A 22,527-nucleotide genomic window follows, 5' to 3' on the forward strand; every position below is an offset into this window, starting at 1 on the left:
GCAATCTTTTCCTAGTCTATGGAAGGAGCTTTAAAAGTATGCATCATTTTAATTAAGGGAGATCCAAAAAGAGAAGGTGCAAGAGAATACTCAGAATCAACCCTTTAGTACGTCCCCACTCAGATCTCAAGTTTGTTTTCGAAAGATACAGCAACCATAAACAATTGTTTTGGCTTTGTAACGCCGCAAGGGGTCAATGTCTGTATTGCCCTTTAAACTTGAGGAGAGCAAAAAAAAAAAAAAAAAAACAGTGTGCAAGAGAATACTAGGAAGAGACAACAGCTCATGTAGCTTATTTCTTTCTTTCTTTCTTTCTTTATTTATTTATTAAATATTTTACCAGAAAAGATACATTGAGATTTCTCTCGTTTTTAAGTATGTCCTGGGTCCACAAATCATTGCGTTGTTACATTATGGTACAATAAAATACAAAAACAATATTAATACACAATATATTAAAAATTTAACATAGAACATGTAGGAAATATCAACCATAACCATATCAACCAAAACACATGCATTCTGTTTTGAGGTATGTAGAGAGGGATCTCTTAGAGGACTTTAGGCTTGGGGGAGATTTTAAATTGTGCGGGAGTTTGTTCCACAATTGCGGAGCTCTGTAGGAGAAGGAGGATCGGGCCGCTTTCTTTTTGTATTGAGGTAGACTAAGTAAAGTGTTGGTACTTGATCGGAGGTTATAGGAGGTGGGAGCAGCTGAGGAGAGCATTTTGTTCAGGTAGGGTGGGAGTTTCCCAGAAAGGCTCTTAAACACAAGGCTGGCAAGATTATGGGTGCGTCTGGATTCCAGCCAGTTTAGTTCTTTTAGCATGTCACAATGGTGGGTCCTGTAATTACATTGTAGCACAAATCGGCAGAATGAGTTATACAATGTATTGAGTTAATTAATGTGGGATCGCGATGCAGATGCATATACTACATATGCTTGCTTCTAGGTAAGTCCATGCTCATACCTCAAGTTGGTTTTAGCTCATCTTGTGCAGTTACAAAGAGAACCTTGGCAATTTGCATATCAGACTGATCCCACACAAAAGAGCAGTACAGATCTTATTAATTCATGTTCTATATTTAAATGCATTATGTTTGTTATAACAACTAGTGATTTGACACTATTTCAAGAACGTTTTGTTTAATGCTTTCATAGATATTTTCAGCACTAAATTACTGCTGAAGCCATAAGCTGGAGTTTCAAAAGGTGAAACGGCCCAGTCTGTGGGTGCACATTAGTATTAACCCCTCAGTAACTGAAGTTTTTCAGATTTCTTTTTTCCCCCTAAAAAAATAAAATATTCTGCTTTTTGTTTAATCAAACATTATTTTATGCTCTTTCTGTAAGTGCACCTATACATATTAAATATTGGGTTTAACCCCTTAAGGACACATGACGGATATATTCCGTCATGACTCCCTTTTATTCCAGAAGTTGTGTCCTTAAGGGGTTAAAGGAAAGGCAGGGCTTCCCTCTCATGCCATCTTTGTATATATACCAAATGCAGTGTTTTTTTTTTTTTTTATCTGTAGTAGTGAGAACAGCAAGGTGTTGCTGTTCATAGGTGACTCTCGAATTAGGAGATTTAGGCGACCACCTAATGCTTCATGCTCACTGGGGCCTCACAGCCACCTAACTCCTCTAACTGGAGAAGAGGGCCTGTAGCATGGGGCCACCACCACCAGAGGGCTGCCCACTATTAGGTGGTGTGCGGTCAGCCATTCCTCACATAGCCACATATTCAGGGAAGGAAAGAATAGCACCATCATAGGTGCCAGCATCAGATAATATTGCAGGTGGTTCAAAAGTATTAGGGGTTTACCTGAACTAATTGTTGAAAGACTGGGCAAAGTGCATGTCTGTGAAGGAGATGGTCTGGACTTGCCTGCCAGCACTAACCAGCTCCTTCACAGTGTAAAACATCAGAAAGTTACTGAGAGAGGGAGCAGAAATCACATTTTTAGACTCTCCCCTCTCTCAGAAAGACTACATCTAATACCATGGGAGCTGCTTACTTCTGGAGGGAAGGATAAGGTGATGCAACTCCCAGTAGTAAGTAGCACTGGACCACCAGGGTAAGTGGACTAACAATTTATTGTGCTGGGGGAGAGAGAGACAAACAAGGGTGGGTGGAGAGAGGGAAATGGATATTTGATGAGAAAAGGAGATGAGCTGAGGGAGGAGAGGTGGATGGAGGGGCAAGAAGGTGATGGAACTGGAGGTAGAGAGGTAGATGAAGCTGGGAGGAGAAATGGAGCTAGGTGGAAGAGAAGGAAATGGGTGGCTAGAGCGGGAGATGAAGCTGGGGAAGGAGGTGGAGCTTGGTGGAAGAGAATGAGATGGGGCTGAGGGGTGAGGGGGAGATTGTGGTGAGTGGTAAGAGAGGGGTGTAGAGGAATATGGTGCTAGGGGGAGAGAAAAGGAGACACTGCTTGTAAGCATAGGATTCCAGGGCAGCAGGGCCACCATCAGGAGGGTACAGCCCATAATATGTTAAGGGAATTGGTCATGCTTTGGGGTCTACAAGGGGCCCTATAATTCTACATGATCCGGTTGGGCACCAGACCACATTGCAGAATCCAGTAATCGCACAGACGCATTATAGGATACAGCCACACTGGGAGGAAGTCACTGCCTATCACTACCCTCTGAGTACAGCACACAGCTGGTGCCAGATTTCCAATAGCACACTTGGAAGTCACCGTCCTGGCAAAAGGTAGTCAAAGGGTAGGGTAACTAAAACATTAATATTTGCGTTTGTGTGTGTCTCTGCAAGTGCGTGTGTATGTGTATCTATTAGTGTGTGTATTTGTGAGTCAGTTAGTGCTTGAGTGCCTGGCAGTGTGTGTGTATGTTTGCCTGTGCATGTCTGTGAGCCATGTGTGTAGTTTTGTCAGAGTGGTTTGCGTTCTGTGTGAGTGTATGTCTGTTTGGCAGTTTGTATCTGACTCTGTATGTGTATCCCCAAGAGTGTGTCTGGAATGTATGAGTATGTGAGTGTGTTTATATGTGTCTGGTAGAATGTGTATGTGTGGTTGGTTGGGGCTCAGCAACTGTGTTTTTAAGGGACCATAAGTGTTATGAAGGTAGCCCTGCGAGGTGCATTGACTGTTGAGGCAACAAGTGCAAATGATATGTTGGCACCCGCTGGCTTGAAACTGTGCCGCAAGCAGAGGGGAAACAGGAAGGAGTCCCCACCACTAGACACCAGGGATCTGGCCAGGTAATTTTATTATTGTTAGCATTTTCTTTTTCAATTTGGGTGTTAGTGGGACATATTGTAAAGATATATATTGCAATATAGATATTGCAATGTCTTGAGCCACCTCTGTTGCTGTTATTGGCAAGACCCATATTTACAAGGACATATAAATGGTGAACAACCACTGTTTGGCATTCTTTTGTTGCATCTTCTAAGTACACTAACTATCATGAATTGATTAAAACTTGTGTGACAAACAAAAGGACATTGCAAAGGAAGCTTGTAATAATTTGGATGGAAATCAAAAAATATGTCAGTATAGTGGAGCTCTAGTCCTGACAAGGACTTTCTCAACTGAATCCTTCACGAACGGGAACTCTGGAACAAGGCACTGAAACATGACTAACGATATCCCTCCCAGGATCTTGGGTGCCTCAATCACATTGATGCATGTGGGGAGTGAAGGCTAGTCTCTCTCTGTTCCGATCAGATAAAAGAGCTACTGTAACTCAAATTGCTTTGCATTCAGTAGTCTGCGGCAGGGGTAGGCAACCTTCGCCACTCCAGATGTGGTGGACTGAATCCCCCACAATGCTCGCACAGCCTTAATGCTGGCAAAGCATCATAGGAGGTGTAGTCCAAAACACCTAGAGGGCCAAAGGTTGCCTATCTAGTCTACTTTCTTCTGAAATTCTGGTGAACTGCATATTTTCTCCAAAAACATATTTATGTGTCTTTTCCATAGGGTTTCTGTATGACTTGCAGGCTCACATGAACATCTTAGGTCAAGTGTGCTGCTCTGCATTGTTTCCCTCCAACATTCATTACACAATGTGGATTTTAACAATTTGTCTTGAAGAAAGCTCCATCTGCCCATTAAATAATGCATTATGAGAGCCTGAAAACAAATGGAACAGGGGGAAAGTTAAACCACAGGATTGCAATATAAAGCCTTTGACACAGTTGTATATTCATATGACAGGGAACAGAGAGAGATTGCTGCAGGCGATAGACTAATCTACACACTAATAGAGCTCTATAATGCATTGTAATGCAACTCTAATCTCACTAGCACATCCGCATATCTTATTCCAGCCTCAGGAAATAGCGATAATTCAAGGTTTATATGTGCATGCTATGAAGAAGAACCTAAGTAATGTGTACAATAATCTGTACTGACTACATGTCAACACAAAACCTTTGACTCCTCAATTTATGGTACCTCCATCTCTGACTCCTTATATTATGTTATATACACCAGTGGATAAGATTGTGGAAACCTTTCGGAAAATGTTTGTTTCTAACATCTGATGGCTCATAACATTAGTATTTTTTTAGAATAATGCCATAAAATTACAAGTCACAGGAGAGAGAATTTCATTTAGAACAGGGCTGTCCAACCTGCGGCCCCCCAGATGTTGCTGAACTACAACTCCCATGATTCCCTGGCTATCTGTTTAGTTGAAAGAATCATGGGAGTTGTAGTCCAGCAACATCTGGGCGGCCGCAGGTTGGACAGCCCTGATTTGGAATGTAAAAAAACAAATGTGTTGAATTAGCAATTCTCTACCAAAAGTTTAGCTTAAAGGGACACTGGAGGCACCCTTCAGCTAGTTAAGGTGGTCTTGGTGCTGTGTCCCTTTTGCACCTAGTGCTGCAATGTTAGACATTGCAGTTCCAGAGAACTTCAATGTTTACATTGCAGCTCTATGTCTGCCCTCAGTGGCTGTCTACCATACAGCCCCTGGGGGCACTTCCGGAATCGTAACAGACTTTTGGTCTGTTATCTGACGCTGGACGTCCTTCACCCTCTGCATGAGGACCTCCAGCGTCAGATTTTCTCCATAGGAAAGCATTGATTCAATTTGCCATGCATGCGCTTTAGACCCCGCTCGTCACGGGACGGAGAACAGGGTGGAGCTTTGTACCCGGCGCCGAGGGACATTGGCGCTGGGATAAGATAAGTAAATACACTTTTTATAACTTTATTTACCGGGTAGGAGGGGGCACGAGGGAGGGGGGAGGCAGAGGGATCAGAGTAGTGCCAGGAATACATCGTTGTATTCCTGGCACTATGGTATCCATTTAATAACCAGAAAAAACACAACTGCTTTATGCAACATACAGGATTTTCTCAACTCAAAACTGACCAATTAAATTGATTGTTCTGAGAGCCAATGAGGTGTAATGATAACACAACATGGAATAAGGTGTTAGTATGTCATAGGACTCCTATTCAATTGTGTGAGTGCCATCAAGTTGGTCATTGTTTATTTGTTGTGTACTGATTTATTGGTCACTGATTTTTCTTTTACTTGAATACTTAGTAAGCTGTATAACTTTGTGAGATGTAAAACAGAGTGAAAACAGTTGACTGATCAACTAGAAAGTAATGTGAAATAATAACTTTGCATGAAGATGGCTACACTTATGAGGAAACCTAACCAAATGAAGCTTTTCTCAACTGTGCATTAGGTATCTGCAATAAAAGGTGCACATTATAGTAGAATTACAAAAACTGTCACTTTAAGTGACAGTAGAAAATAATTTGAGTCAATTAAAAAGTAAATGTCTCAGCGGAGCCTAGCTGTAGAGCTGATCAGACGTGTGTAACACGAGCTCCAGCCTGAAATCCCTGTTTAAGCGAAATAAACTTGGTTCTCATGCTACAATCTCATCAAAAACGCACCACCCTGGTAGGTGATGCAGGCTGGATCGTACAGACACAACTCCCATAACACTGAGCCACCGAGAAAGCGGGCTGCATCACTGGGGCCTACCGCAGCAACAACAAGCCTGACTAGAGGCCTAAGTGGAGGTAAGGGTGCGGGTGAGGCGGCCGATCACCCAGCCTGGGACTCTCCAAAAGCCAATATTAACACTGCGGAGGACCACCCACAAGACTTCCTCCCCCCCCTGCCTGTGGGGGACATCCCGGCAACAGCAGCACACCATCCGCTGACTCACACATCCCAGGGACTACAAGCTCCTAGAGTCACCGACCCCAAAATGGCGGATGCAACGAGCAAGCCGGCAAACAGGGGGGACTGCGGGGAGCAGCTGAATATCACACTGATCAAGCTGGACGCTATCCTTGCTGCCTTCTGGGCCGGGATCTCGGAGAGGGCGCTGACCACAGCTAACGTCAAGTGGTCTAATCCCGCACCACTACCCCCGGCACCCACAGGCCCAAGGGGCGGACACAGACCAACAGTCACTAGAAGTCCTCTCAAAAGGCGCCGAAGAAGGGATCGGAGACACAAACGGACACGCAGGTAGCAATGGCTGCCCTATCACTAGTTTTTTCTATTCCAATGAGCAGCCACTGGCTGCATGGCAAGTGGGTGCATAAGTGCATAACCTCCTTTATAGTAATGTGGGGATTATAAGCTCACTGAGCAGGGTCCTCATCCTCTCTGTTTCCTCTGCGTCCAACTTGTCTGGTTACAAATATTTGTTTGTTAGTCATTGTAATTTGCTGCAGAATTTGTTGGCGCTTTAAAAATAATAATAATAATAATCTATTGAGCCCAAAGGATTGGAGTTTTTACTTTAATGTGGTGACTGGCTAGCTCGCACTGGCCAGCCACCACATGGTTAACCCTCGCAGCACTGATTTTTTTTTTTGTTAACTATTTGCCTACTGGCTTCTAGCACTGCCAGCTGGCAAATAGTTTACATTTTTAAAATCCATGCCCAGATTTGTAGCTTTGAATATTTGCAGATTTGAATATCAGACATACGGTTAGGTGTTAGGTCCAGTTGAAATCCAGACCATATTCAGGCTCAATTTCACAGCCTGGCTAGCAAAACCTGAACATTGTTAAAGATGTGAACAATGTGCAGATTTTGCAATGGGAATGGCCATTGTTTTGCCTTTGTTGGTATGGGGCCATTTTGACTTACCCTGTGAGTCATTTAGAGTAATGAGATCAGAATATAAATAATTAGTAGTGATGGAATAACGTATATAAGAATAATTGAATACATTTATGACAGAATTCATGTTTATTACAACTACCATAAAGCATCCAGTTAGAGTTATGATCTGGGGTTGTATGACAGCAAAAGGTGTGATTGGTGGTACTGTCAATGGCAAAAAATAAATCAGCGATATATACTTAAGTCAAATGGAAGCTTTCAGCACACAATCTTTTAATCTTTATTTATTTGTTTTTACAAATTGTTGGGCAACAACTTTATATTAAGTATGCAATTCTAGTATCAGCATCATGTTTGTATGCCTCAATACAGAAATTGTGCATTATTACTTTACTTATATTTGCATATTAAGTTAGTTCATATAACATAACAATTTGGTCATGCTGAGAAGTGAACTTTTATGTGATTAACTTGAAACAAGGTGAAAATTGGTGGTGGGAGAAGGAAAGTGGTTCCACGCAGTTATATTGCCACAATGTGCATTCCTGTTGTAGTTTTGTCAGCAATGATTGGACATACTGTTTTAGCCTGTTATTAATGATAAGAGTCTGGTTAATAGCATCTCAGTAATGTAATTAGTAAGTTTACATAAGATTTGTTAGGAACGCAGTGTTTTTTAAGCCATGATTGAATCCTGTAAATATGAATATTTTTCTATGGATGGAAGTATATACAATTCCTGCAGTGAGTAAATATCAATAATAGTGTGCTTTTTATAAGTTTGGTATAGGTATCGAATGCCATGGCTTTTTTTCATATTGTATAGTGTTTATCTGGTATAAGTAGTAATAATGTTTGAAATATATGGGGATATGTAACATGAGATCATGTTTATGTATGTCCCACATCGAGAGTGTTAGGGTTGTTGTTGGCAACATGTCTTGGATGTAAGGTCGCAAAGTAGTGGGACGTCCTATTAATGAAGTTATGTTAACACCTTGAACCAATATGCTTCAATGCTTGCCCAATAAAGTGTTAAGCCTAAATATTTTAACAGGGTTCAGTTCATTGTCATGTCACTGCTGTGTGCAAAAAGTGATTTCAGGAGAATCGCTAGAATGGCCAGGCAAAAGCCGTGACCTGAATTCAATAGAAAATCTGTGGAGCTGATTAAGGAAAATAGTTTAGAAGAAGCAACCAAGGAAAAAAAGACAATTGATAAAATCAATCATACCATCTGGGTCTCACATTATAGCACCTGATGGTATAACACTTACTGTGGCAAAAGGTTTCCCAACTCACTACTAACAGAAATGGTAATAAGTTATTATATGCACTTCACCATGGTTTTCTTTGTATAATTTAATAAAACATGTTGTATTATCTGCCTTAAATTAGCTTTCTAATGATTTATAATCTAATTGTATTTTTCTAAAAAAATTAGCCATTAAACCCCAGAAAAACAACTTTTCTAAAAGTTTTACACAATTTGAGCCGTTAGTGTATAATTATATTACAATAACATTGTTTACAATCTACCATATATGCAAGCATATAAGTGTAAAAAATGGTTTGACTAGCACGCCAAACATAAAGTTGTTAATGGCCGAAACAAAAATAAGGCCTTTGCTTAATACTTTATTTAAACACACAATGCTTTCACCCTTCTCATACCTCTTTATCACTTCCAAGGCTGTCACCAGAACTCTCTGGGGACTCTCGGAAAACTATTGGCTGGGACCCCCAAAGCACACTAGCTAACACAAATCTTCTTACTGGGCCCTGGGGTCAGGTGGGGCTGCTGTGCTTTCTGTGCTCTCCCACGTGGGCTCCTTTTTGCACTGGGAGGTAGTCATCTGACATAACTGCAACACAGGAGTGCAAAGGAGGATGTCAAAACACCACTTGCAAAGGCCGGTTCCACCTCTCATTCCAAATTTTTTTTTAGCTATCTCCCTAACCAGATTGCAGAGCACTAGTGAGCCATGGGCCCAGCTGGGCCCTGTAATGGAGTACCAGCTGTCACCCCTAATCACTTCCAACTTGTTTCTAAAAAAAAAAAAAAGGATTGTCTGGAGTGTTTAATATAATTTTTATCACTTTCCAGAGTATGCTTAGGGACCACTATTTACTCTTTATACCCACCTTTTGAGAGAAGTAGCAGATGACTTTACCACTTGCAGTATTGTATCTATAAATTACCCTGCTAATCACCTTAGCTGAATACATGTCTCCCTGACCCTCCACCTACTCCAAAGAAACTATATTTACTATGGACTAGCCCTTCAACTCATGTCTCCTTGCCCAGCGCCCCTTCCTGGACTATTCCTATGTTTAACGAAGACCCTATCATCGGTCGAAACGTTGCGGTGTCTCACTTGTTCCAATAAATGTATTTCAAGATATTGGAGTGCCTGGATCCTTTCTCTACTATTGGCATCTACTCCTCTGCGCTGGTGGTGGCCCTTGGTCCAGTTTTAGCACCCTTTTCTTCACGTCATTGGAGTGCTGTTCTTTTTTTTTTTTTTTGCATATTGCTTAACCCCTTAAGGACCAAACTTCTGGAATAAAAGGGAATCGTGACATGTCACACATGTCATGTGTCCTTAAGGGGTTAAAGGGAAACTTTAGTCCCAGAACAACTACAGCTTATTGAATTTGTTCTGATGAGTAGAGTCAGTACCTTCAGGCTTTTTGCTGTAAACACTGTCTTTTCAGAGAAAAAGCATTGTTTACATTACAAAGCAGTGTTTACATTACAGCCTAGTGATAACTTCACTGGCCACTCCTCAGATGGCTGTTAGAGATCCTTCCTGGGTCATGGCTGCCTAAAATGCATCCAAACATTCAGTATCTCCTCCCTCTGCATGCAGACACTGAACTTTCCTTAGAGAGATTCATTGATTGAATTAATCTCTATGAGGAGATGCTGATTGGCCAAGGCTGTGTTTGAATCATGCTGGCTCTGCCCCTGATCTGCCTCTTTGTCAATCCTATGGGGAAGCTTTGTGATTGGATCAGGCTACCACTTCTGATGATGTCAGCAGACTTCTTGTTTTTCTGAGTCAAACAGCATGCAGAGTTACAGCTTCAGGCTTGAATACAGTAAGATTTTGCTATATTTATGAAGGCATGAGGGGCCCAGGGGGGCTTGATGGTGGTTTTAACACTATAGGGTCAGGAATACATGTTTGTATTCCTGACCCTATAGTGATCCTTTAAGTCTCCCTGTGTCTATTGTAGGTGCAGGGTGTGTGTGTAATGTGGTTGTTTGGGGTTAAATATTAGTGTGCTCTCTTGTCTTGCTAAAGCTTGCAATTAATTAGGTGGATTTGGTTGTGGAGCCTGTACAGCACCACCTGTTGGTTGCAAGGATCTAACAACCGCTATGTACATTACCTGAATTTCAGAGATTGCTTATTTGCATATTCAGGTAGATTTGAATATTGCTAATTCTGCAGGCAGGAGAGATATGTTATGTTAACCCCTTAAGGACGGCGGGCATGCTATGCTGTCCTTGGGGACCCGGCTCTAAATTCCGGGGGGCGGCATAGCACATCCCCGCCGTCCTTTCTACTTACCCGGCAGCCCAGGGAGTCCCCCTCCATCCGTTTCGGCCCCCTGGGCCATGTGATCGCGAGGTCCTTGTAAGGACGGCATAGTGTTTTGAAACACTAATATTTGTGTTCAGTGAAGTCTGAGTATACGGAATCTGGTGGTGCTATAAGTAATAAAATAATAATAATAACAGTACCCTTCATGAACAGATTTTATGGTGTTTTCAAAAGTTACAGAGTCAAATATAAGGCTTGCGTTTCAGTTTTTTCACATTGAAATACGCCAGATTGGTTACATTGCCTTTGAGACCGATTGGAGCCCAGGAATGTGTCACGGGTGGCGGTCCGGTGCCCGGGACCGAGACACTGTCCGGGCGGCGGTGCGTTGACCGGGACCCAGTATGCCTGATGTTCAGAGTAGGAGTCACAGTGTGGAGGTGGATTAGCAGGGTTTGGTGCAGGGTAACTGCATGCCCCCTGGTGTTGAGCACCAGCGTTTGTGCCGCCACATACCAAAACCCTGATTCAGCTTAAGCGGATCCCAGGAACTAGGAGCTTGGAAATTAAGCAGTCCTCCCAGGAGCTGAATAGGGAGGCTCTGCAGCAAGATTGTATCCAGTACTAGAAACAAGGCAAGGCTAGTCACCAAACATAAAAACAAAACAAAACTAGGAGAACCAGAACCAGAGAAAGATAGTAAGCTAAACCCAGAACATATACACAAGACATGAGGAAAACATGAACATAACATGGGCATGACTGGACAGGACTGTACATGGACTGGGTATACAAACTAAGACAAGTTAACATAGGCAAAACAAGAGGAGACACAACTAAGCACTATATATGAACAATATGGGGGATTTAGTTACATTATATGATCATACATTACATAAGCCTGCCAACAACGCCAATGTACCCCATATCTGGCAGGTCCTACACTGCCTAATGTATGCTAAAACAACCAAAGAAGACATATATAGCACTTACCTGCAAGAAAGGGCAGAGACTTGAAACACTGCTGCAGGTCCAGGCTGAAACAAAAGGAATGATGGAAAACAAACGGGCGTGGCAAATAAAACAAACATTTAAATGAATCCAAGAGACTGGGAAATCCAGGGACGGACTTTGGAATGAACCCAGAAATCCCAGCATAAAGAAAACCAGACATAGAATAGAAAACCAAAAAACCAAGAAAAACTAAACAAGAATTGTAACAAGAGTACTGTTACCAGGAGCCATTGCCAGACATCTCCACAGAACAGAGCAGGATGTGACAGAATGAAAATTACCCCCATGATGGCATACCATTTGTAATAGTAAACAACCCAAGGTATTGCTAATGGGGTATGTCCAGTCGTTTTAGTAGCCACTTAGTCACAAACACTGGCCAAAATTGGCGTTCAAATTAGTATTTTGCATTTTTCACACACAAACAAATATTAACACTAACTTTGGCCAGTGTTTGTGACCAAGTGGCTACTATACAATACCTTGGGTTGTCTACATTTGCAAATGGTATGCCATCATGGGGGTAATTCTCATTCCTGGGCTACCATACGGTCTCAAAGGCAACTTAACAATCTGGCGAATTTCAATGTGAAAAAAATGAAAAATGTAACATGCTATATTTGACCGTGTAACTTCCCAAAACACCATAATACCTTTACATAGGGTACTGTTTTACACGTGAGACATCGCTGAATACAAATATGTGTATTTTATTACAGTAAAAGCAAACAGTATTATGACATTAACAGTTAGAATTAGGCTTGCCAGTAAAAGGAAATAATTAAAGAAACCACTGTGGTACTCCACAGATGTGGCCAAAATAGTAAAAAACTAAAAGTTAGCATTTAGTAATTATATAAAAAAAAACAGAGTGAGGAAGACAGAATGATCTATAAGATTAGGCAGAAAGAGGCTAAGCAAGTTACAAGAGCTTCCAAATTACACACAGAAGAGAAAATCGCACAGTCAGTAAAAGAACGGGATACATAAATGAGAAAAGGAAAGTAAAACAAGGATTAGTTAGATTAAAAACAAAAGAAGGAATGTATGTTGAAGAGGATAAAGGTCTAGCTGACTGCCTCAATGAATATTTTTGTTTCCAAACTGCCTCAGTTTGGAAAAAGGCCAAATTAGTCATTTGTGACATGTGAGTTTACAGAGGAAGAGGTTCTTTTTCAACTGTCAAAAGTAAAGACAAATAAGTCAATGGGACCTGATGAAATACACCCAACGTTATTAAAAGAGCTTAGTGGTGTACTAGCAAAACCATTAACAGATTTATTTGTAACCAATCATTATTAACAGGATTAGTCCCAGAAGATTGGAAGTTAGCGAATGTTGTGCCCATTCATAAGAAAGGTAGTAGGGAGGAGTCGGGCAACTATAGACCAGTAAGCCTTACTTCAGTAGTGGGGAAAGTAATGGAAACCATGTTAAAGGATCAGATTGTTGAACATCTAAAAACACTTGGATTTCAAGATCAGAGACAACATGGGTCTACTTCAGAGAGATCATGACTAATCTTATTGATTTTTTTTGATAGGCTAATTAAAATAATAGATCAGGGTGGTGCAGTAGACATTGCTTACCTAGATTTCAGTAAGGCTTTTGATACTGTTGCACATAGAAGACTTATCAATAAACTGCAATCTTTGAGTTTGGATTCCAGAGGGTTGTAGTCAATGGAGTATATTTGAAGCATGGGCTTGTCACCAGTGGGGTACCTCAGGGATCTGTACTTCGACCCATTATCTTTAATGTTTTTATTAGTGATATTGCAGAAGGTCTTGATCGTAAGGTATGTCTTTTTGCTGATGATACTAAGATATGTAACAGGGTTGATGTTCCAGGAAGGATAAGCCAAATGGCAAATGATTTAGGTAAACTAGAAAAATGGTCTGAGTTGTGGCAACTGACATTTAATGTGCATAAGTGCCAGATAATGCATATTGGAAGTAAAAACCCAAGGGCAGAGTGCAGAATATTTGATAGAGTCCTAACCTCAACATCTGAGGAAAAGGATTTAGGGGTGATTATTTCTGATGACTTAAAGGTAGGCAAACAATGTAGTAGAGCAGCAGAAAATGCTAGCATAATGCTTGGTTGTATAGGGAGAGGTATTAGCAGTAGAAAGAGGGAAGTGCTCATGCCATTGTACAGAACACTGGTGAGACCTCACTTGGAGTATTGTACGCAGTACTGGAGACTGTATCTTCCAGAAGGATATTGATAATTTAGAGAGAGTTCAGAGAAGGGCTACTAAACTGCCTCATGGATTGCATGATAAAACTTACAAGGAAAGGTTGAAGGATCTTATCATGTATAGCTTGGAGGAAAGATGAGACAGGGGGGATATGATAGAAACATTTAAATACATTTAAATACATAAAGGTAATCAACACCGTAAAGGAGGAGACTATATTTAAAAGAAGAAAAACTACCACAACAAGAGGACATAGTCTTAAATTAGAGGGTTTAAAAATAATATCCGAGAAGTATTACTTTACTGAGAGGGTAGTGGATGCATGGAATAGGCTTTCAGCTGAAGTAGTAGAGGTTAACACAATAAAGGAGATTAAGCATGCGTGGGATAAGGCTATCCTAACTATAAGATAAGGCCAGGCACTAATGAAAGTATTTAAAAATTGGGCAGACTAGATGGGCCAAATGGTTCTTACCTGCCGTCACATTCTATGTTTCTATGAAGTGCCCTGCCACTGTATAATTTCGGACTGTCTTATGAAATGGAGCAATTGTACCCGATTGTGGGACCTTAACAGAGATGAATACAACATTTTTTATATTATTTTCTTATATTACAGAGTATGTTATTGTCTGTGACATAAAACCTGGTACAATGAAAAAATATAGTATTTTACCACACTATTCACACATTGTAATGAACTGGGTAAATAACACAGTGAGTAGAAAAGAAGAGAAAACAGGTTTGCGCCAAGTATAAATTAAAATAAGTATGGATGTATATATATATATATATATATATATATATATATATATATATATATATATATATATTTACAGTAAAACCAAATAGTGGCCTTTGAAGAGGTAATGCTTTAATGTAGATCAGTCAAAGGTCCTCCTTGGCGTTCAAATAAATTAGATTTTGATTAAGGTAGGGCGTTCTGTAATTGACATCTCATGTAAAATATAAGCAGAAAAGAAAAACCAATAGTGAACCCAGTATTTTCAATATCTCAATTATGTGAAGAAAAATAATACACTCACTTAGATAAGTCTCTGAGTGGTATAATCCCCACACATGGATGAAACTGGAATTTTCCTCTTTGGGTGTTCACAGTGGAAGCTGCATATGAAAGAATAAAAACAAGATATTGTGTTCACCGTTTGAAACCAGTTATAATTATTATTATTATTATTTTATTTATATAGCGCCATCAAATTCCGCAGCGCTTTACAATGGGTGGACGAACAGACATGTAGTTGTAACCAGACAAGTTGGACACACAGGAACAGGGGGGTTGAGGGCCCTGCTCAATGAGCTTACATGCTATAGGGAGTGGGGTAAAGTGACACAAAAAGGTAAGGATAGTATTCGACTAATGACAGTTGCAGAAGAGGAATCAGTCCGGAGCTATTAACAGTTTAATTGATACGCTTTTATGAAGAAGTGGGTTTTTAATGATTTTTTTAAGGAGTGGAGACTGGGTGAGCATCTAACGGAGGAAACCAATAAAAGTGTGTGGAATTTGTTAAATATTGTAGCGGACTGGACCCTGCACCAGAGTCTGCCCCAGTTTCCTGGAGGGGACTGCTTGCTCGTCTCCTGCCCAGTGATTATGGTCCCGGGAAGATGGGACCCTTTAACCCCTTAAGGACACATGACGTGTGGCATGTCATAATTCCCTTTTATTCCAGAAGTTTGGTCCTTAAGGGGTTAAAGAACTGCATTTGGACATATTGTACTTTATTGTACTGTGCTGGCCTTTTAACAACAGTGAAGGGAAATACTGAAACTTTTGGGACACTTTTTCTTCCCCTTTGAATCCCTGGGAAGGTGAGGCTCTTCCCCTCCCCCAGCTCCATTGTTCTCCAGCAGGGCGTTGTCCCAGGGACACTGCCAGACCAGGTAAAGCCATGCTGGCAAGGGATAATAAAGGGACCTCACCTAACTTTTTAACCCCTGGACGGATTCATGTGTTTTTACATATGTTGCTCCCCAAGTTATGCTGATCACATAAATATAAGATAATTTTATCCGTATGTGTAACTTTTTAGCTTGCAGATAATTTAGTAGATACAGTAATTGACTCAATTATCTCCTAAGCAGAGGGGAGGAATATGCTGGGTGTGTTTCTATTGTCCCATTGGGTCTGATTGGCCGCTGTACTTGCATTGTATGAGTTATAATGTGTTTATTGGTTGTTCTGCAAAACCCTGTGGGCTGTAATGTGTTTGGGGATTGGGAATAAAAGAGGCTGTATGGGCCAGTACAGGGAGTTCCTGTTTAACCCTCAAAGTGAAGTGTCATCTCATTATTGGGGGAGGATTTATTGCATGCTGTTCCAGTTTGACTGCTAGGAGTGCAAACCTATTCTTGCTTGAGAGGATTTATACGCTTCTCTGATTCGGTGGTTGTGGTGTCTGCTGCAGTGCTTGGAGTCCTCAGGAAACGCTAGGAGCATCCATTAACGGAGGTACCCAGTCGGGGTGCCAGGCGATCCGTTATAAATATGTAAAAATGTTCCTGCATGCATATGATGATCACGAGATACATAAGCGCAGTAGAGCACCAAAGACAGACTCGGCGCAATCTTAGACGCAGTTATTCATCAGGGGCTCAGAAATTCATTTCCTATGATGTCTCACAATCACAGAGAGATGCACGTAACATAGATCAGCCCACCCAGAACATAGAAAAATGTTGTAAAGTGTATGTGCACACATCTGATGCACCTGTGCCATGTTCACTGTGAAATCTATCGAAACTTTATCCCTATGCTCATTTATTGTGCTTTGTTGTATAATATACTTATAATATACTTATAATATATAATGTAATTTGATATGCATGACTTGATAAATAAAGAATAATAAAAAAAAAAAAGTGTGGAAAATTTAAAAAATTACTCACGTCAGGCTCAATGATATCAGCTTAGGTGGAATGATCCCAACCAAGGGTATTTATGAGTAGAGGTAGATATTATGATTGTCCCTGGAGAGGCTCCTTTAAGATGATAAAATAAATGCAGGATAAACAAATAAAAATCATACAATTTTGAGGGTAAAAACAATATTTATTGTAATATAACACACAAAATGAAACAGAAGCAAATTAAAAAGTCCTTCTGAATAGTCACAACCAGTTTCGCCCTTGGGCTTTCTCAAGTGAACTGCACTTCCGATCCACCTTTTGTGAAGTCACTATTACTGTATGACAAAGGTACGCACCTCTTTCACACAGTTTTATAAATAGGGGGCTAGTCTGAGAGCATCAGCTTTCTGATTGAAGCCTTGGACCATCTCAAGAAGGAAATGTGCACAGTGGACAGGAGCCATCTTCACAACTCTGGAGTTAAATCACTTATAAAAGGTTTAACTCCTCTAGGTAAGACAGCTTCTGGGACCTTCTGACACCATGACAACTTAATTGAGATGAATTTTTTTTTTTTTGTGCATGAAGTGTTCCTTTAAATGGTATGCTTTTTTAAAAATAATATTTGTTTTGCTTGATAATTATATGGTCTGCATTTATCATAAGCATTAATGCTTTCAAGAAAACCAGTGCCACCCTATCAGAATACTTACATGATAGGTTAAATAACTAAAATAACATCAGCTTGAAAGTGGAATATCTGTGTGGATTTTAGAAACCATAAAAGGATTTATTTTTTCTCCAAAAAAATGTTCCCTTGTCTGCACTATTTCACAATGTCTACTGATCTCATCCAGCTTTCTCAGTTTAGCATCGTTCTCCTTAATGCACGCCACACATTATTTCATAATGTAGTCTAGTTTTGCAAATTGTTTATTCATGGTTATTTAGAAAAAGCTGTTGTAAGATGATATCATTTACTTGCCTTGAGAGTTCAAAGTGATGTCACCGGTTAAATTTAGCAAATCTGATAATTTGATGCATTCTATGAATAAAAATAAAAATACTAAATAAAAGAAAGAAAAATCTGCAACATCAGTTTAAGAATTGTTTCATTACATTGCTGGAGACAAAAAGAAAAGGAGAAGCTAAGTTAGAGAAAGATCCACTTATACGAAAATAATTTATCATACTGTCAAGAAAGGGTTAATGTTTCATGTTTAAAGGTATATTTTCTCCTGACTTCATTTTATTCCAGGACATCAAGTTAGTCTATAGACTAATATATGCCGAGCATATATTAGTCTATAGAATTTACAGATTGTACTATTAACATGACGTAAAGTCATGATTTTATTAATGACACGGAGGTGAGTATTATGCTGCACTCTTTCTTTATTTACCTCAGCAGCAAAGAAAAATAACATTAAATCAGTATAAAAGAAACCAGTAAATAACATGAGGTATATCTTCCTAGCAACAGGAACAGCCAATCCGCATCCTCTTTGTAGCATAATAGGCAGTGTCCAGTATACAACTTCCTCTTTCTTGCGATCCCGAACAAGGACAACAAATCCAAATAAAAAGTGGGCTCCAATTAGAGGGTATACGAGCCTTAAACTGGATCTCGAAGTCAAGCTGGAAGAGAAAGGAGAATATGGTAATATCCAAGTATAAAACTGGATTTATGCATAAATTCACATTACATGGAATATCATATATATATATATATATATATATACATAACATGAAATTCAGTTTAGTCAAACCTTAAGCTCTTGACTGTCATTAACAAGGATAAAACCCAGTAATCAAAAAAGACTTACCGTGAAGTCAACTTACCCAGAGAAGACCAAACCTCCAGGGATGGGAGGGAGGGATAATACTCGCCTCCGTGTCATTAATAAAATCATGACTTTACGTCATGTTAATAGTAAAATCTGTAAATTTTATTAAGACACGGAGGCTCCTATTATGCTAGTTCAAAGCTGTGAAATGATGTCTCCAGTGAAGTGTTGAATAGGTCTAAAGTAGAAATCATGGAATGTAGACTCTGAAGACCAGCCGCTCTCATAATATCCTCCAAGCGACAACCAATCGAGGAAGCCTTAGAAGCCATTGCCCATCTAACCGAATGAGGCACAGACACATAGGTATCAATACCTGCTAGAGACATAACGTATTTGACCCACCAGGCTAGAGTAGACAGCGGACGATGCGACTTTTGGAAGGAGATGAAGAGTTCCTGTTTCAAAGGATTCCGTAACGTAGTGGAACGATGTTCACACACCCATTAGTATGCAACAGGGCAAAGGAGAGATCTATTAGGGAAAACTGGGTAAAATCGATTTTAGAGGAGGTTTTTGTCCTCCGTGAAATGTCAAAGAGGACACCTTCTGGAGTAAAGGAACGAGCAACCACCTCAAGAGTTCGTACGTCAGAAAAACCTCCTGCAAGAAAAAGATTCAAGACAATAGAGATGTCCCACAAGACAGAGTATTGTGGTAAGGGTGGATGAGCAAACCATATTCCTCAGAGAAGTCAATATATGACAGGATGTCAACCGACAGGCGTCCAATTGAAACTTTGATGGCCAGCAGAAGTGGACGATCGGTAAGGTCCACAGTGCGATAGGCTTTACCTTCATCATAGAAGTCAGAAAAATGGAGGACAGACATAAAAGGAGCCGATATGGGATTTAAATGTAATTTCATGCACCAACTATGCCATCTGCTCCAAGCAGATTTATAAGCCTGTCTCGTGTTGGGTGCACCCTTGATAAGTTGGGGAGTTGATTGCGAAACTCCCTTGACCGACCAAGGTTCCCTGAAATAGACTACACTATGAGATGCAAGAGACCTTGGAGAACAAGGGGATGAGGTACACCGTCCCGATCCTGAAGAAGGCACTTGAGAGATGGAAGGTCGATAACCCTCTTCGTAAGAGGAGAGAACTATGGTTGGGACGGCGATAGAGGAGCCACGATCACCAGGTGTCGGACTGGTGATATCGATGGAAAGGCAACAGGGAATCAGTGCAAAGGGCAAAAATTCGTAATTCCTTGGAGAAAACATTCATAGCCAGTGTTATCGGATCTGGTCTCCAACTGAAAAAACTGGAAAGTTGAGCATTCAGACGAGAAGCGAAAAGATCTATTTGCAATAGACCACATAAGTTCCAGATGTCTTGGAAGACCATGGAATCCAAGTGCCAGTCGCTGGAATCTCTGAGTTGGCGTGAATACCAGTTCGCCGTAGTGTTGGAGAGACCTTGAATATATTCTGCCGTGACTGAAATGCTGTGTCTCAGGCAAAATTTCCAGCAATCACGAGGCATGTAGGTCAGAATTTTGTATTTTGTGCCTCCAAGTGATTGATGTAGCGGACTGCTGACACGTTGTCCATCTACAGAATTATAGCGCATTGGGCTTGAGTTGGGGAGAAACTGTGGACTGCAAAGGAACCGGCCAGATGTTCCAAACAATTGATGTGGAGTGTCGATTCCAGGTTTGATTATCTTCCCTTGGTGGAAATATTTCCGCATTGAGCACCCTAACCGTGCAAACTTGCGTCGGATTTGATTATCAAATCTGGAGCTGTTCAAAATATGGTGCGCTTATTCCAAGCTTCTATGTGAAGAAGCCACCATTGGTGTTCACCCTCCGCTTCTGAGTCCAGAGTTACCATATCTGTGTATGATGCGCTGCCCTTGAGATAAAGTTTGTAATCGTTGTAGGGCTCGATAGCCAAGAAGACCTGGAAAAATGGCCTGTATAGATGCCGGTAGAAGGCCTAACATTCTCAACAGTTGTTTGAGAGAGAGTTGAGAGGTTGCTAGTGTTCGCCTATCTCCTTCTCGATATTGGCTAATTTTGCCACCGGAAGGTGTAGAGTTTGAAGGGTAGAATCTACAATAATCCAATATAACCCAGAAATTTGATTTGTTGCGTGGGAACGATAATGGATTTCTCCCAATTGATCAGGAAGCCTAGGTTCTCTAACAGAGTCAAAGTCCATGCAAGGTATGTCCGGATTAATTGAATAGACTGAGCCAGAATGAAAATGCCGTCTAAATATATTATAAGACGTGAGCTTGGTGAAGCACCATGGAGCCGAAGACAGTCCACATGGGAGGCACCTGAACCTCTATTTACTGCCCTACCATGTAAATTGCAGGAAGTTCCCGATCCTGATGTTGTACTGGGATAGGCACTGTGAGATATGCATCCTGCAGATCCAATTTGGCCATCGAATCTGCTGGTTGGAGAAGATCCCGTAAACAATGCCCTTCTTCCATCTTGTAAGTGCTGATATGCTCATAACTATTGAGCTGTCTCAAATTTATCACTGGACGGATACCTTTGCCTTTTTTGGGAAACAAGAAAAGGTTGCTTACGTAACCCAGGGTATGTGCCGGAATCTCTACGATTGATTGTCCACTGAGTCTGAGTCTCATTGGGAAAAAACAATTTCCCTTGATGGGGAACATTGAACAGGTAGAGAAAGGAAGTCTATGCAATACCCTTTCACAGTGTGAAGAACCTAAGCATCTGATGAAATGAGGGATCATACATGGGAAAAATGTGTGAGCCTGCCCCCCAGTAAGGAAGAATGGAAATTGTGAAGACTTCTTAGGAGCAGCTCTTAGGCCACTAACAACCCAGGGTCTACCACTTTGTGGGAAGGAGGTTGGTATAGTGTATTGTTCAAAGAAATTGGCTCGGCAAGTATAAGAGCCTTGGTTCTGTCTAAAAGAACTTCTGTTTGTTTAGCCGGACAAAGGAGCCCAATTCTTTTACAAAGTTGTCCCCAAAGAGTAAACCTTTTGCCTGTGTTATCTGGCTTGTTCAGAGCCATAGTTAAACGTTTGGGCTCAATCTTGAGCAAGATCGATTTGTGGTGTTCTGTGACAACCGCATTGTTGAAGTTGCCAACTTATATCACTCTCTGGATCTAACCACTTAAGATGGTGCAATCTAATTCTAGATCATCCTCTACTGCTTCAAAGATCTTGGCTGCTGAGCCCAAGATGCCCAGGATTTTATCCCGACCGTTTTGCAATGAGAATCTAAGCCTTTAAATGGCTTCCATCCTGTCTTACTCAGGATTTGAATGATCTTAGGATCGACTGATAGCGTTTTACATGAGTCATCAGGGACTGTTCGGCATGGCCATTCAGCCCGCCATTTATTTCACTCTGCCTTCTCAAAAGGCTTGTGTACTCTGGATGCAATATACTTGGCTACATGGTCTGAGGAGACCAGTGGGTGACATAGGTCATCAGGTTCGAATAGGGGTTCACATTGAGTGTCCAAGATCCTATTGGTGTCCCTGAGTCCACATAATCTACCTAAATCTTGGTAGGTTTAACAGGACATGTATCCCAAACGGGATTAGCATCCTCTTCATCAGTAATTTCATAATCAGGATCAGAAATTGTGGCAAACCTAGCCACTTCTGGACTATGATATGTAGAGGTTGTCCATAGGATGTAAGGGGGGACTGTATCTTCTATATTATGTGTGTATTGTATAGCACCGTTCGCATGCTGGCAGCCCTAAGCTACCAGCATGCAAACCCTTCGTTTGACGAATTGCGGCCATCCGGGCCGTTCGCCAACCGAACACGGGCTCCCCAGGTGGACCACACACTTAGCAGTCGTGTGGTGCTCGTTAACCGATTGCAACATTGTTGCAATCGGTAATTAAAGGCTCTCCTAGGTGGCCGTCGTTCGACTACCGACCATGCGGCGGTCGGCCATCTTGGATCCTTTGTCTCTCCAGCGGTGTTCG

Source organism: Pelobates fuscus, chromosome 4, assembly GCF_036172605.1.
Source record: "Pelobates fuscus isolate aPelFus1 chromosome 4, aPelFus1.pri, whole genome shotgun sequence".
NCBI classification, from domain to species: domain Eukaryota; kingdom Metazoa; phylum Chordata; class Amphibia; order Anura; family Pelobatidae; genus Pelobates; species Pelobates fuscus.